This window comes from Rhinolophus sinicus, linkage group LG06 (assembly GCF_036562045.2).
Source record: "Rhinolophus sinicus isolate RSC01 linkage group LG06, ASM3656204v1, whole genome shotgun sequence".
NCBI lineage: Eukaryota > Metazoa > Chordata > Mammalia > Chiroptera > Rhinolophidae > Rhinolophus > Rhinolophus sinicus.
This window is the reverse complement of record NC_133756.1, coordinates 144,481,803-144,493,255: the sequence shown is the minus strand read 5'-3', so window position 1 is coordinate 144,493,255 and position 11,453 is coordinate 144,481,803.

The following is an 11,453-nucleotide window of genomic DNA, read 5'->3' as shown; positions in this document are numbered from 1 at the left end:
GTGCATCTGGGTGGAACACTAGCTGGATGGTACGCTAATGGGTGTTACTTAGAAAACATTGCTCAAATAAGTTTGGAAAATGCTGGGTTAAGCAACATTAAACAGATTGCTATGCTGGATGACTTCTTGGAGCTTCTAACAGGCTAACGTGCTTGGTGAATCCTAAGCAAGGAATATAGATGGCACCTTGTCCTAAATTAGCTGCCCAGAGACATTTTCTTCATATAGCATTTCGGAGACAAGCGTTCCCCTGTGGGGGAGGAACTGCGCATTAGACAGATGCCAAATGGGCCAGAGTAGAAAGTAGAGTCACAGAGGGGTTATGGGAGAAGCAGAAGTGGCAGAGAGAAGGGATCCCTGAGGAGGCTAGAAGGCTCCACAGCTGTTGGGGTGCACAATTGCCATGAGGCAGACCTGCCTGTGGTGTCCCCACAGACCTGGCTTCACCCAAGCTCCAATGGTAACCTCTGAGTCAGCTCCCTCAGGGTCAAGTTTAGCCTCTGACTGGCTAAAGTGGCTGTCTGACCTCCCTGGGCCTCCACTTACCCTTCTATAAAATGGGGATAAAAATATTGCCCTCCCTCTCCAGGGCGGCACAAGGCGCTGGTAATTGCTAGTTGGCAGGGTGCTGAGATGCTAACAAGCTTTGTCTGACACATTTCTCCTTGACTTCTCCAGACACCACACCATCCTCCTCAGGAGACCACAGACCTGTCAGCGATCCCCCACAGGGCACTCAGATCTCAACAACATTCAGGAAGGGAGCCGGTATCTCTCTGCAGGCCACCGTCTCTCCCTTTTGTAGCTCCCTTCCAAACAGGAGATTCGCCTAACCTTCTGCTACCACCTGGGCATTGTGGAGGTGGATGACCCACCAACCGGTTGCCATTCTGGGACCCTGCAACACCTGGGAGACTGCTCGGGGCCGGGACACCCAGAAGAGGTGTCACCTGCCTGGAGGCAGCCATGTGGTGTCCTTCTCGCTGAGGAGAAGGGGTCCCCCCAACCGGGGCCTTCTCTGAGCAGGGTGATGACGACATCAGAGGACCCGTGCCCAGCCCAGCCTGGTGGGACGAGTGAGCTGAGGTAGGTGCTGTGTGTCTGCGTGGAAAGGGAGAAGAAAGGGCACATGGTGGGAGAGGAAACACTGGCATCCAGTGGGCAGAGCCAGCCTTGCCCCACACCTTCCACGAGGGAGGAAAAAGGGTGCCTTCTTTCAAATGCCAAGGAAACCTTGAGGTTCCTATTCAAACTACTGGGGAGTCAGGAGAGCAGGACACGGCACCCTGGACACTAGGCTAGTGTCCCTTGGAGCAGCTTGGCGGGTGAGCAAAGTCATGCCTGGCCTTGACTAGAAGGACAGAAAAGGAGTATTTGTGGGATCTCCCTGTGTGGCTTTGAAATGCCAGTGTGCTCATCTGCAGTATTATCATAGTCAGGGGAAGCTCTTGCAGTTGGCTGCTATCACAAGCCATTCCTGAGTGCGGGGCATTGTCCTGTGATCCAGTTGTTCATTCAGATACACACCTGGCTTATCTGCACTGACGTGCCTTCTGCTCTCACCTGGTTTATTGCACTGACATGCCTTCTGCTCAGCCCCAAAGCATCCCCGTAGAGAGTGGGCCTCCATTTTCAACAGTGGCTCAACTCTGCAGCTGTGAAAAATGCACAGGAGAGAGCTGAGACCCATGCGTATGTCAGTCCACACTTCCAGGCCCACGCCATGGAATGCCAGTGTAAACTCCAGGTCTCTTAATTCCTGGAAATCAGGGGGGCTAGTCCCAACTGAGAGAGACACTAGATTCAGGGAATGACGTCAGGGGCCCGTGTAGCTCAGTGTTCAGCCCCTGCCTTCTTTAAAAGCCGTCGCTGTCTTTAGTCCTAGTGTGTTACCAAGTGACTTGTCAATGTCAGAAGAGTCATGCGAAGAATCTTTGGCATGTCATTAACCTCATTCCAACATGTAATTAGGCTAAAAGGCCTCCTCTCTGCCTCCATTCAGCGTTACATCATAAAGAATCAGATATTTTACTACTTTCAGGACACTGTGAACACATGAAAGAGTTAATTATGGCTGACTGCAGCCCGTCCCCAAGAGCCCAAGGTCCAGGAATTACACTGTTTATTTTCAAGTGTCAGTCTTCAAGAGAGCATTCACAGTGGCTTCCTCCACAGAATCTGAGCTTGACATTGGTTTGAAAACCGACCCACCAGGGGATGCAGTGGTGGGTTGGAGGAGGTAATTTGATTTGGGCCTCCCTCCGAGTGTTCGCCAGGGTTTTCACAGATATCATCTGTACAGCATCGGACAGAACAGAAAACCAAGGAGAGCTGGAATTCTACTTACCCTCCTGGTTCCATGGGGCGAATCCAGCTAAAGCCATTTGTAATCTCGTTGCTGGAGAGATCAGCCGAGTGGCCAGGGTTCAAAGGGAGTTCAGCCCTAATCTGGAGGTTACAATCTAAGCCGATCTAACCATGCAGGCTGTGAGGACATTATTATCAGTCAAGTGTAATTACAGATAAAATAGTTTTATTAATCCGCTTCCTAAGGGGACTGGGTTTATCTGATGGCTGTGTATGGCGTGGGGGCGGAGGGATCTGTGCTCTGTGTGGTTGGTCCTTGGGGAGCACAGTCTCCGGGGAGGGGGTGTGGCGGAGAGTTGAGTCTAGGTGCTGCGTGGGCTCTGTGCATGAGGGATGGGAGTACCTGCGACAGCACTGATAGCCGTGCGCATGTGTGTTAGCTCAGGTTCATGCCACTGGACTTGAAATTGTCCCTGTTTCTCCACTACACGTTGGATCTGTCATAACTCTTTTTCCATAAAAAATGGTCTTTTTTTGTACTTAACTGGAGTCTACAGAGCTCCCAATTGCAGATGCCACCTGCAGGCGCCCTCTTTCGCCACTAATTGTCAACCCAATTTTCAAATCTTATCTCCAGACCTATCTTGGCTTGTCTTTAAATGTCCATCCATGACTGTAAACCAGTTTGTCAAAGGCAAGGGATCCTGAAAGAGTAGTATCCCTCCCGAACATTGTTTGGCCTGACTTTAAGTCAATGCCACTCACCCTTGGGTAGGAGAAATGAATCTCTTGGGGGTCCAGACACTACACGTGTTCCCTGTAAAGTCACCAGTTCTGATTTAAAGGTAATTAAATATCAGTGGTCAGGTGGGTGTCAGGTAATACTCCAAGGCTTGGTTCAGTTGGATCCCCCTACAGAGGGGTGACCAACCTGTGGAAAAGGCACAAAGCCAGCCTGGTCATCTCTGTCCTTCCCCCGTCCCCCGCCCCCAGCCTACTTGCAGCATTAGACACCCAGACCAGCCCTTTCTCAGCACAGCCCATATCTGCTGGTTGATTGTGCAACTCACCACTTGCTTTAGCTGGCACACTTGACCCCAATTGATTATTTCCTCCTTCAGAAGGCCTTGTGAAAAACCTGCCCTCTGCCTAAATACACAGGCTACCTGAACTTTGCCGAAAGTGACAGCTGCAGGCTGGGGTGGATACAACCTGAAAACCAGAGAGATCCAGCAGCTATTGCCTTCCCATAGAGCCAGGTGACACCCATTCTCCCAAGGGTTCTGCAGAAAGGTGAACTTGCCAAAGCCCCACCAATAGGGCTTGTGTAGAAAGATGCAAAGTGGGCCAGCTGGGATCGTTATGGCCACATGGCAGATCCGTTGGCCACTCTGTAAAGTGAGTTTCCTGTTGGGACGCCTGGAGCTTTTTCGTTCCCAGAAGTGCACATTGGAGCTCAGAAAAGAAATTTGGATGACGGAATGAATGTCTCATAAAAATATTGCTCCATTTAAGATAATTAAGGACTGTTGGCCAAGTATTGTAGCCTTCTCCTAACTGCCAAGGTTGATAAACTTTTGATAGACACCAGATAAGAGGCTGAAAATAAAGAAATGGAAGGATGAATATCTAGAATGTGGCAGATGCATATCCTGTATTATTTCAATTAATCTAGTGAGTAGCCAATATTATCCTCATTTTGCTGGTTAGGAAACTGAGACTGGGATGAGAATGATGATGGTGAAGATGATAATTGGTAGTCGTCGTATAATAATAATAATTAGTAGTAATAGTATAGCCATCCTTTGTTGAGTATTTATTATGTGTCAGGCATTGGGCTGAGAAATTCTTACATTATGTCGTTTAATCCTCACCAAAACTCTATGAAGTTACAATTTATCCTGGTTTTTAGTTGAGGGAACTGTGGTTCAAGGAAACTGATCTGAACTCACATCTATCAGACTCAAAACCCAGTGCTCTGCGGAATACTGGTTTTTCCTTAGCTGCCTTCTTGTTGGGCTTTTGCTCTTAGCAACACTGTGGTTATCGGTTTCATTATTGCGTCACCTGAAAATATTCACGCAAGTCCCATATTTCACTGGTTCTGTGGAACCAAAGTGATAGCTGTCGACACAAAATGAAACAGACTCCTGCCCTCTCCCTTCACACGTTGAGAAGGAATTGAAACACCATTTTATGAAAAGGGATGGAAGCGAGAGTGACGTACGGGAGCAAACAAGACAGCTGCCTTCACCTTAACACCGACAGCTCAGCAATAACGTCCACCAATGCTGATCCCAGACACACACCTCGGGGAGTGAAAAGTTCCTACTTGGAACCTCCCAGGCCCAGATGTGTCCATGTCCATGTGACCTCTTGGCGAGGATGGGCAGCTTCCCAAGTTTCAGGCCTCTCCCCTCAGGTTTATAAGTTCCAGGAATCATTGGATTTCAGTTAGGATATGATGACAAATGCTGGGAGAAAGTGATAACACTGAAAACTTCATAATAGTGATAGACTGAGGTTTTGTAAAAAGCCCAATGCCTAAATTCTTAAGACGATTCTGTTTACAACCCAGACTGTTTCTCTAAATCAGTTCCTGCACAGAAGCAAACTCAGGACATTCAGACATTTATACTTTCTAATGGCAAGTTAAACTGTGGGAGACAGTTAGAAGAACACACACACACACACACACACACACACACACAAAGAAACAACAGTAACAATATTATTTCAGAGTTGGTGGAAGAAGAAAACCCACAAACAACCTCCATAAGAAATAACTGTATGATCATGGAAAAATATATGGCCGAAAAATGAGAACAAAACCAAAGTCTAACCAAGTCTCACCTGGTTGCCTTGCACAAATTTGTCCCTGAAGAGCCGATAAGATGGGGTCTCCTCAAACTCAAAATCCCCATCAACTGGCCAGGGACCATTCTTGTTCATAGGATCTGACACCTCACGCATCACGATTCAAAACTCCTGGGCTGCCATGTGGGGACATGTGTGAGACTCTTGCCAACCTTCCCTGAGCATCTTGGGCTATCCCACACTTATTCTCTCCTCTCACACACCTCCAGGTTTCCTCTTGTTTGAAAGAGCCTCTCTTTTTGGTCAACCCAGACATCACAGAGCATAATGGGCAATGGCCTGAGCTTTGAGTCAGGTGATCCTAGGATGCAATCCTGGCTCTGCTACTTATGAGCTGTGTGTCCTTGGGTAAATTACTGCAACTTTTTGAGCCTCAGTTTCCCCTTCTGTAAAATGGGAGTAGTAGCAGCCCCCTACTCTGAGAGTTGTGCTTGGCACATGGTAACCAACCATTTTGAGCAAGTCATTCCAATTTTTCATGGCCCAGCTCAAACACCACATCCCACAGAAAGCTTTTTCTCACTGTTCCAGCCCTTGCTGACCTCCCTCTCACTGACGTCCTATAGCCCCTAACTCACAATTTGGCTTGGAATTACATACTATGTCTAAATGTTTCCTCATGAATTCTCTGTTAAAATATCTATTACTTAAAGGCCACAACTAGGTCTTACTCTTTTTTATATTCCTGACAATACTGGCCTATGATACATATATATTTTTTTTAATTACTATATGTACAGACCAAATTCACGTTTTAACATTTCTGTAATCAGGATAAGCTTTGTAATCTATCTGCACATTTAACGCAATGTTTTCTCTTCAACATAATTATCTAAATCAATGAAGTATGTTATAATCACCATCTTAGAATAAGATTTGGTTGATCGATGAGAATAAATCTTCACGGATTCAATCACAAATGTCCCCTAGCAACCTTACCCTCCTCACCCTCCACCTTCACTCTCACACCCTTCCCCCCACTCCCACCATCTCCATCCCCTGGTTAAAGACATGACTTTGAATGACAACCAGCAAAAGTGAGGAGTTCAGTCTGGAGACACGGAAGTGCGTGTGGTCACACACGTTGTCCAACTACATGCATGATCACGCCCACGTATAAGCAAGGAAACAGGTTGAGATAGTTAAGTTCCCAGCAGACCTGTGTCAGCTCACCTGTAGGAAGATTAAGTCTTTAATGGTTGACTGATTAATTATCTGCTGACAGCCTCACCTTCATCAGCGTGGTTTCCAGATTAACCAAGCTAATTAGCTCGAGCTGAAGGCACTGATCTAGTCAATACCCCAAGTTTCAATGGCACTACTAGCGCCATGCCATCCTCCCACCGATAGCATGGAGGAATCAATGTCATCCATTCCTCAAGTCAAAATGCCTGCAGCTGTAAAAGTAAGCCCTCATGCCTGCCAAGGGACTGACTTTGGTAGGAAAACAATGAAAGAAAATTCTGTCTTCGAAACCCCTCTGTTTGAGAAGGCATCCTTTGCCCGGGACTCTCAGATCTGTGCCTTTGTACAGCCATGATCGCTTCAGATTTATTCGAGCTGACCCAACACATAGAAACTTTGATTAGATTGACTTCCAGTATATTAGGGGAAGAAGGGAGACTAGAAATACCATGGTGCCGTTGTGTCTGCTGTTTCACAAATATCACGAGAACTCAGCCTTATAACGACAGAAGCAGTATTCTTATCCTCACTTTCATTATACGTCTGCCAACCACTGACTGCCATTGTTGAGCCTTCATGATGTGCTCAGTGCTAGAAATCACACTATTTCCATGAGGATAGCCAAGCAGGGATGATCAGAGAGCCACCGCGCTGTCTCTCCATACTGAATTAGGGCTCCTGGTCAGGAGCACAGACAGTTAAATGATGAGTTGGCTATAGGAGACTGGAGAAAGCTACCCAAAGGGAAAATGAAGCAAATACACCATCAGCCAACAAGAATTGTTTGAGCACTTATTGGTGCTTAAGTGTATGCTAGGTGTTTTAGGGGATAATAGGTTTGCAACTCTTGTCTCTGCTTTCGAGGAACCTGACAGCAACCTGAGATGCCTAGGAAACTTGGTATCTCTTTAACTTAGATTCTGCCTCCTCCAGAGGTGCCAAATAATAGCATAATGGTGAAGCTTGTGGACTATGGTGCCATCTGCCTGGGCTCAAATCCTGTTTTGAGTCCTACCAGCTCCGTGCTATTAGGCAAGTTACTTAAACTCCCTATGCCTGTTTTCTCATTAGTAAATTTCAGATAATAATAATGGCACCCACCCTGGATGAATGATGTAAGGTTTAAATGACTGAATACAAATAGCATGCCTAAACAGTTCTTGGCACCTACTAAATGCCTGATTTATGGTTGTGATTTGATTATTCTTGGTGGAAAGGCCCCATTATCCTCCTTCATATGGTAATGCTGAAAGGTAGCATCTCAATCAACATCTGCATTTCTCTCCATAGACCATAGTAATTGCCATTTGGTGAGAACTTAGAACATACTATGTACCAGAAATCATAGCAAGTACTTCCCGATGAAGACCCTGAAGCCCTGAAAAGCTGATGTGTCATCCAAAGTCTTCCAGGTGGCCGTTTGTCATACACACCCACTGATAGAAAACTTTTCATTCTTAGATATCTGTACCAATAGAGCATAGAAAAATGTAATTACTCCAGCAACTGTAATTTCTAAAAACAGCATCAGGCTAATAGAGACAAGAGGCCAAATCCAAAGCTTACACGTTCCAGCATCACCCTACAAAGCTCTCCTGCTCACCGCATCATCTATGAATTTTTTTTTTATCTGAATGTATTTTTTAACTCACTTTTGTTGTAGCCTGTGCTGCCTCTTGGTGTGGTGGTGAGGGTGGCAGACTGGGGGAGACAAGAAAAGACTAAAGAAATGGTGGCCGATGTTAAAGAAGGCAGGCCTAGGAAAAGTATGAAATCCACTTGTATATCTGGGAAAAAGAACTGGGTAGGAGCCTCTGGCCGTAGGTCAGGTGACTTGTCTTTTCATTCACTTCCATGGTACATGCATGTATTGAGTGTTTCCTTTGTCCCAAGAACCATACGAGACACCAGGAAGTCAGTGAAATACCAGAATTTCCACTCCACTCTGAGAGACAGTCTGTACCTGTGACAACCATGAGACCCAGGGATCGCGAACCAACAGAAAGGGAAGAGGCCAATGTTAGGGCCTCAGCAAAAGGAGAGGGGCCAACTTGAGCTCCTGTGTCTATGTTGTGCTTTTAACACTGGGCAGGCCTGAGTTCCACCCAGGTTGGGCCACTGCCTTACTGGGTGACACCCAGCAAGCTTGGCATCTCTGTTTCTTCATCCTAAAAGGAAGGTAAGAATAGCTACTTCCCAGGGTTAGTGTGAAAAACAACCAAGGTAAGACAGGTGAGCGATTCTAGCACAATACTTGGCACATGGTGCATGCTCTCTACATGTGTGTGATTCCTTCCTCCCTGTCACCACACAACACCCCAGGAGCACCCAGAGACTGGGTCACATGCTGGTTATAAGGATGGGCTCTGGAGGCAGGCAACCTGGATGGAATGACTTGCTCTACCACTTATTAGTTGTGTGACCCTGGGCAGGTTACTTACCCTCCGTGTGTCTCAGTTCCCTCATCTGTAAAATAGAGATAATAAGTAACTCCCTCCTCAAAGAGTTGTGAGAATTTAACGTAATGAATGTATTCAAAGATAAACTGAGGCACAAGAAAATGTCAACTATTGATTTGAGCAGACCTTGATTCCAAATGGACATCACCAAACTGGAAGTGGTTAGGAGCATTCCACCAACAAGAGTTATAGGGAAGACTTTTATAGAGCAGAGCAGATATGGAAGCAAAGCAAGAGCATTGTTTGATTGGCTACAGCGTAAGACATTACCTTCCTTAGGAAAGCCTAGTTGACTATGATTGGTTGTTTCTAAATGTTGTTTTTTGGATATGAGTGCATGTACAATCAACCCTGGCTTACGTTTCAGTTTGCTTACATAGGATACCAAGGCATTAGAGACAGCAGAGTCTCGCGGCCTCCTTGTTTAATTACTTTAACAAATGTAACAGGCCAGCACGTAGATAATAGAGCACCTACTTAGGACTCCAGCCACTCCCCAGGTTTTAATTCATTTCACTCACCCAACAACCCTAGAAGAGATGTATTCTTTTTCTCCATTTTATAGATGAGGGAACTGGAATGTAAGCATGTTAAATAAACTGCCCAGGCTCCCCCAGCCAGCAAATGGCAAAGCAAGGAGTCAAATCTGAAAAGTCGCCCTCCAGAATCTGGTCTTGGTCACCAGTGGCTCTTCTAAGCCTAGTGTTACCAGTTATTACTGCGTGGTTGAGACACCAGAAGGATAGGCTGGAAGTTCTAAAATGCTCCATTCCTTCTTCTACCTGCCTCTTCCTCATTCTCAACCCCCATCTCTTGTCTTTGACCGACATTCATAACACAGTTTTTACAAGCTTAGTGTCTGATATCATCCCAGATCTCCGCTCCTATCAGGTTTAGGTTCAGTGTGATAGTTAGATTTAATTAGAGTCAAATTCCTCTTTTATTTTGGTTTTATCTTAATCACCCCTTTTATCCACTGGTCCTGAAGCCTGTAATTTCCCACACAGGCACTCAAAGATGCCGTATTATACAGTCAGAACCATGAGACAAACAGGGTCTGTGGTCATACACATCCACTGCCAGAAAACTTTTCACTCTGAAATAGTTGAACCAAGGCAGTATAAATATATATAAATATATATATATAATTTCTCCAAAAGACACTTTTCTAAAAGCAATAGCAGAATAATATGTTTTCTTTGAAAACCTCTCCACCCAGAAGAATGTCTGTGTACAGATACAAACATGAGAAGCATTTCAGAAACCAGTGACAAGATGGGAATGCGCCCAACAGCAGGGAATGTGATGTAGGCCCATTGCGTCTCCCAGACACTGAGCAGTAAGAGGCAGATCACAGAATTCTGAGCTGAATGGAATCTTAAAGACCATCTAATCCAGTTCTTTGAGAACACATTTTAAGTGCAGATTCTTTTGTTCAAGTGAAATCTTATCCTGAAGATTTGTATAAAAGCTAAGGTGCTCTTGCTGGAGTAGGAAAGAGAAGCCTAAAGTTGAACCCACTCCATTCCCATCCTCTCATCCCCAATAGCCTTTCTGAGGGCTCTGGGGAACCCCCCTGGGGTTCCTTGGAGCACAGTTTGAAAATCACTATTCTAATCTAAACGCCTACTTTTACCAAATGGGGAAAATCAAGCCCAGAGAAGCTACTTAACTTGCCTAAGGCACACAGCAAGTCGGTGGCCTAGATAGTCCCCCTGTCTTCCTCCAACAATTTTTCCATGATGACACCTGAGTTCGCTAATGAATTGCCTTTTGTTTCTCTGGACTACACGTGTGTTTGTATTTGTGTATTTGTCCCTGTGCCCAGTGTTCCCAAGAAAACCCAACAAACCAGTCGCTGCTTTCACTCTAAAGCTTGGAGTGTGCACTTTGTACACAGTGTTTTAACTGCCCAAGAGAACTAGAAGCCCAGTGCAAAAAGGCATAGAGTTACACATGCTGTCCTACTGATGACTGGGGTCCCTGTATTTTATAGCCTAACTCAGGTTGAACTTCTGCTCTCATAATGAAGCCCTAAAAAGCAGGTAATTCTCAGCTAGACAACCTGAGAGCTGGCATGGAAGTCAGATTCTGCCTCCTAGCTGTGGACACCTAACTGGGCCCCCACAGCTCTTTGTTTCTCTGTCTGTAAGGGAGGCAGGGAGGGAGAAAGCCACCAGATGGCTCATTACATCCAAAGACGTTAGAAGTCGAATAAGTGAATGTATCCAATGCCCTCTTCATGCTTTGAGTGAAAATGTAGAAGAAAGGCCCAACCATGGTTCTACAAGCTGGCTGTTCCCCCCACCTGGTCCGAAGGCATAAGGCTGGAGGAAATGATAGAGGAGGGGTTTCTGGTTACCATGGACTATCAAAAAAACCCACTATGATCATAATAGCTAACAAAGGGCTTACTCGGTGCTTCACGTGCATTACCTCATGTGACCTCACAAGCCCCAGTGGACAGGTACTGATTTGCATCAGAGTGATGAAGCTCAGACCGGCTAATTAAGTTATTCGAGGTGACACAGCTAGAAAATGATGGACCTAGAACTTGAATCCAAAGCCATCCAGCTGCAAAGCCTGTGTTCTTAACCACTGCCCCATCCTGCCCTTCCTCCTTGC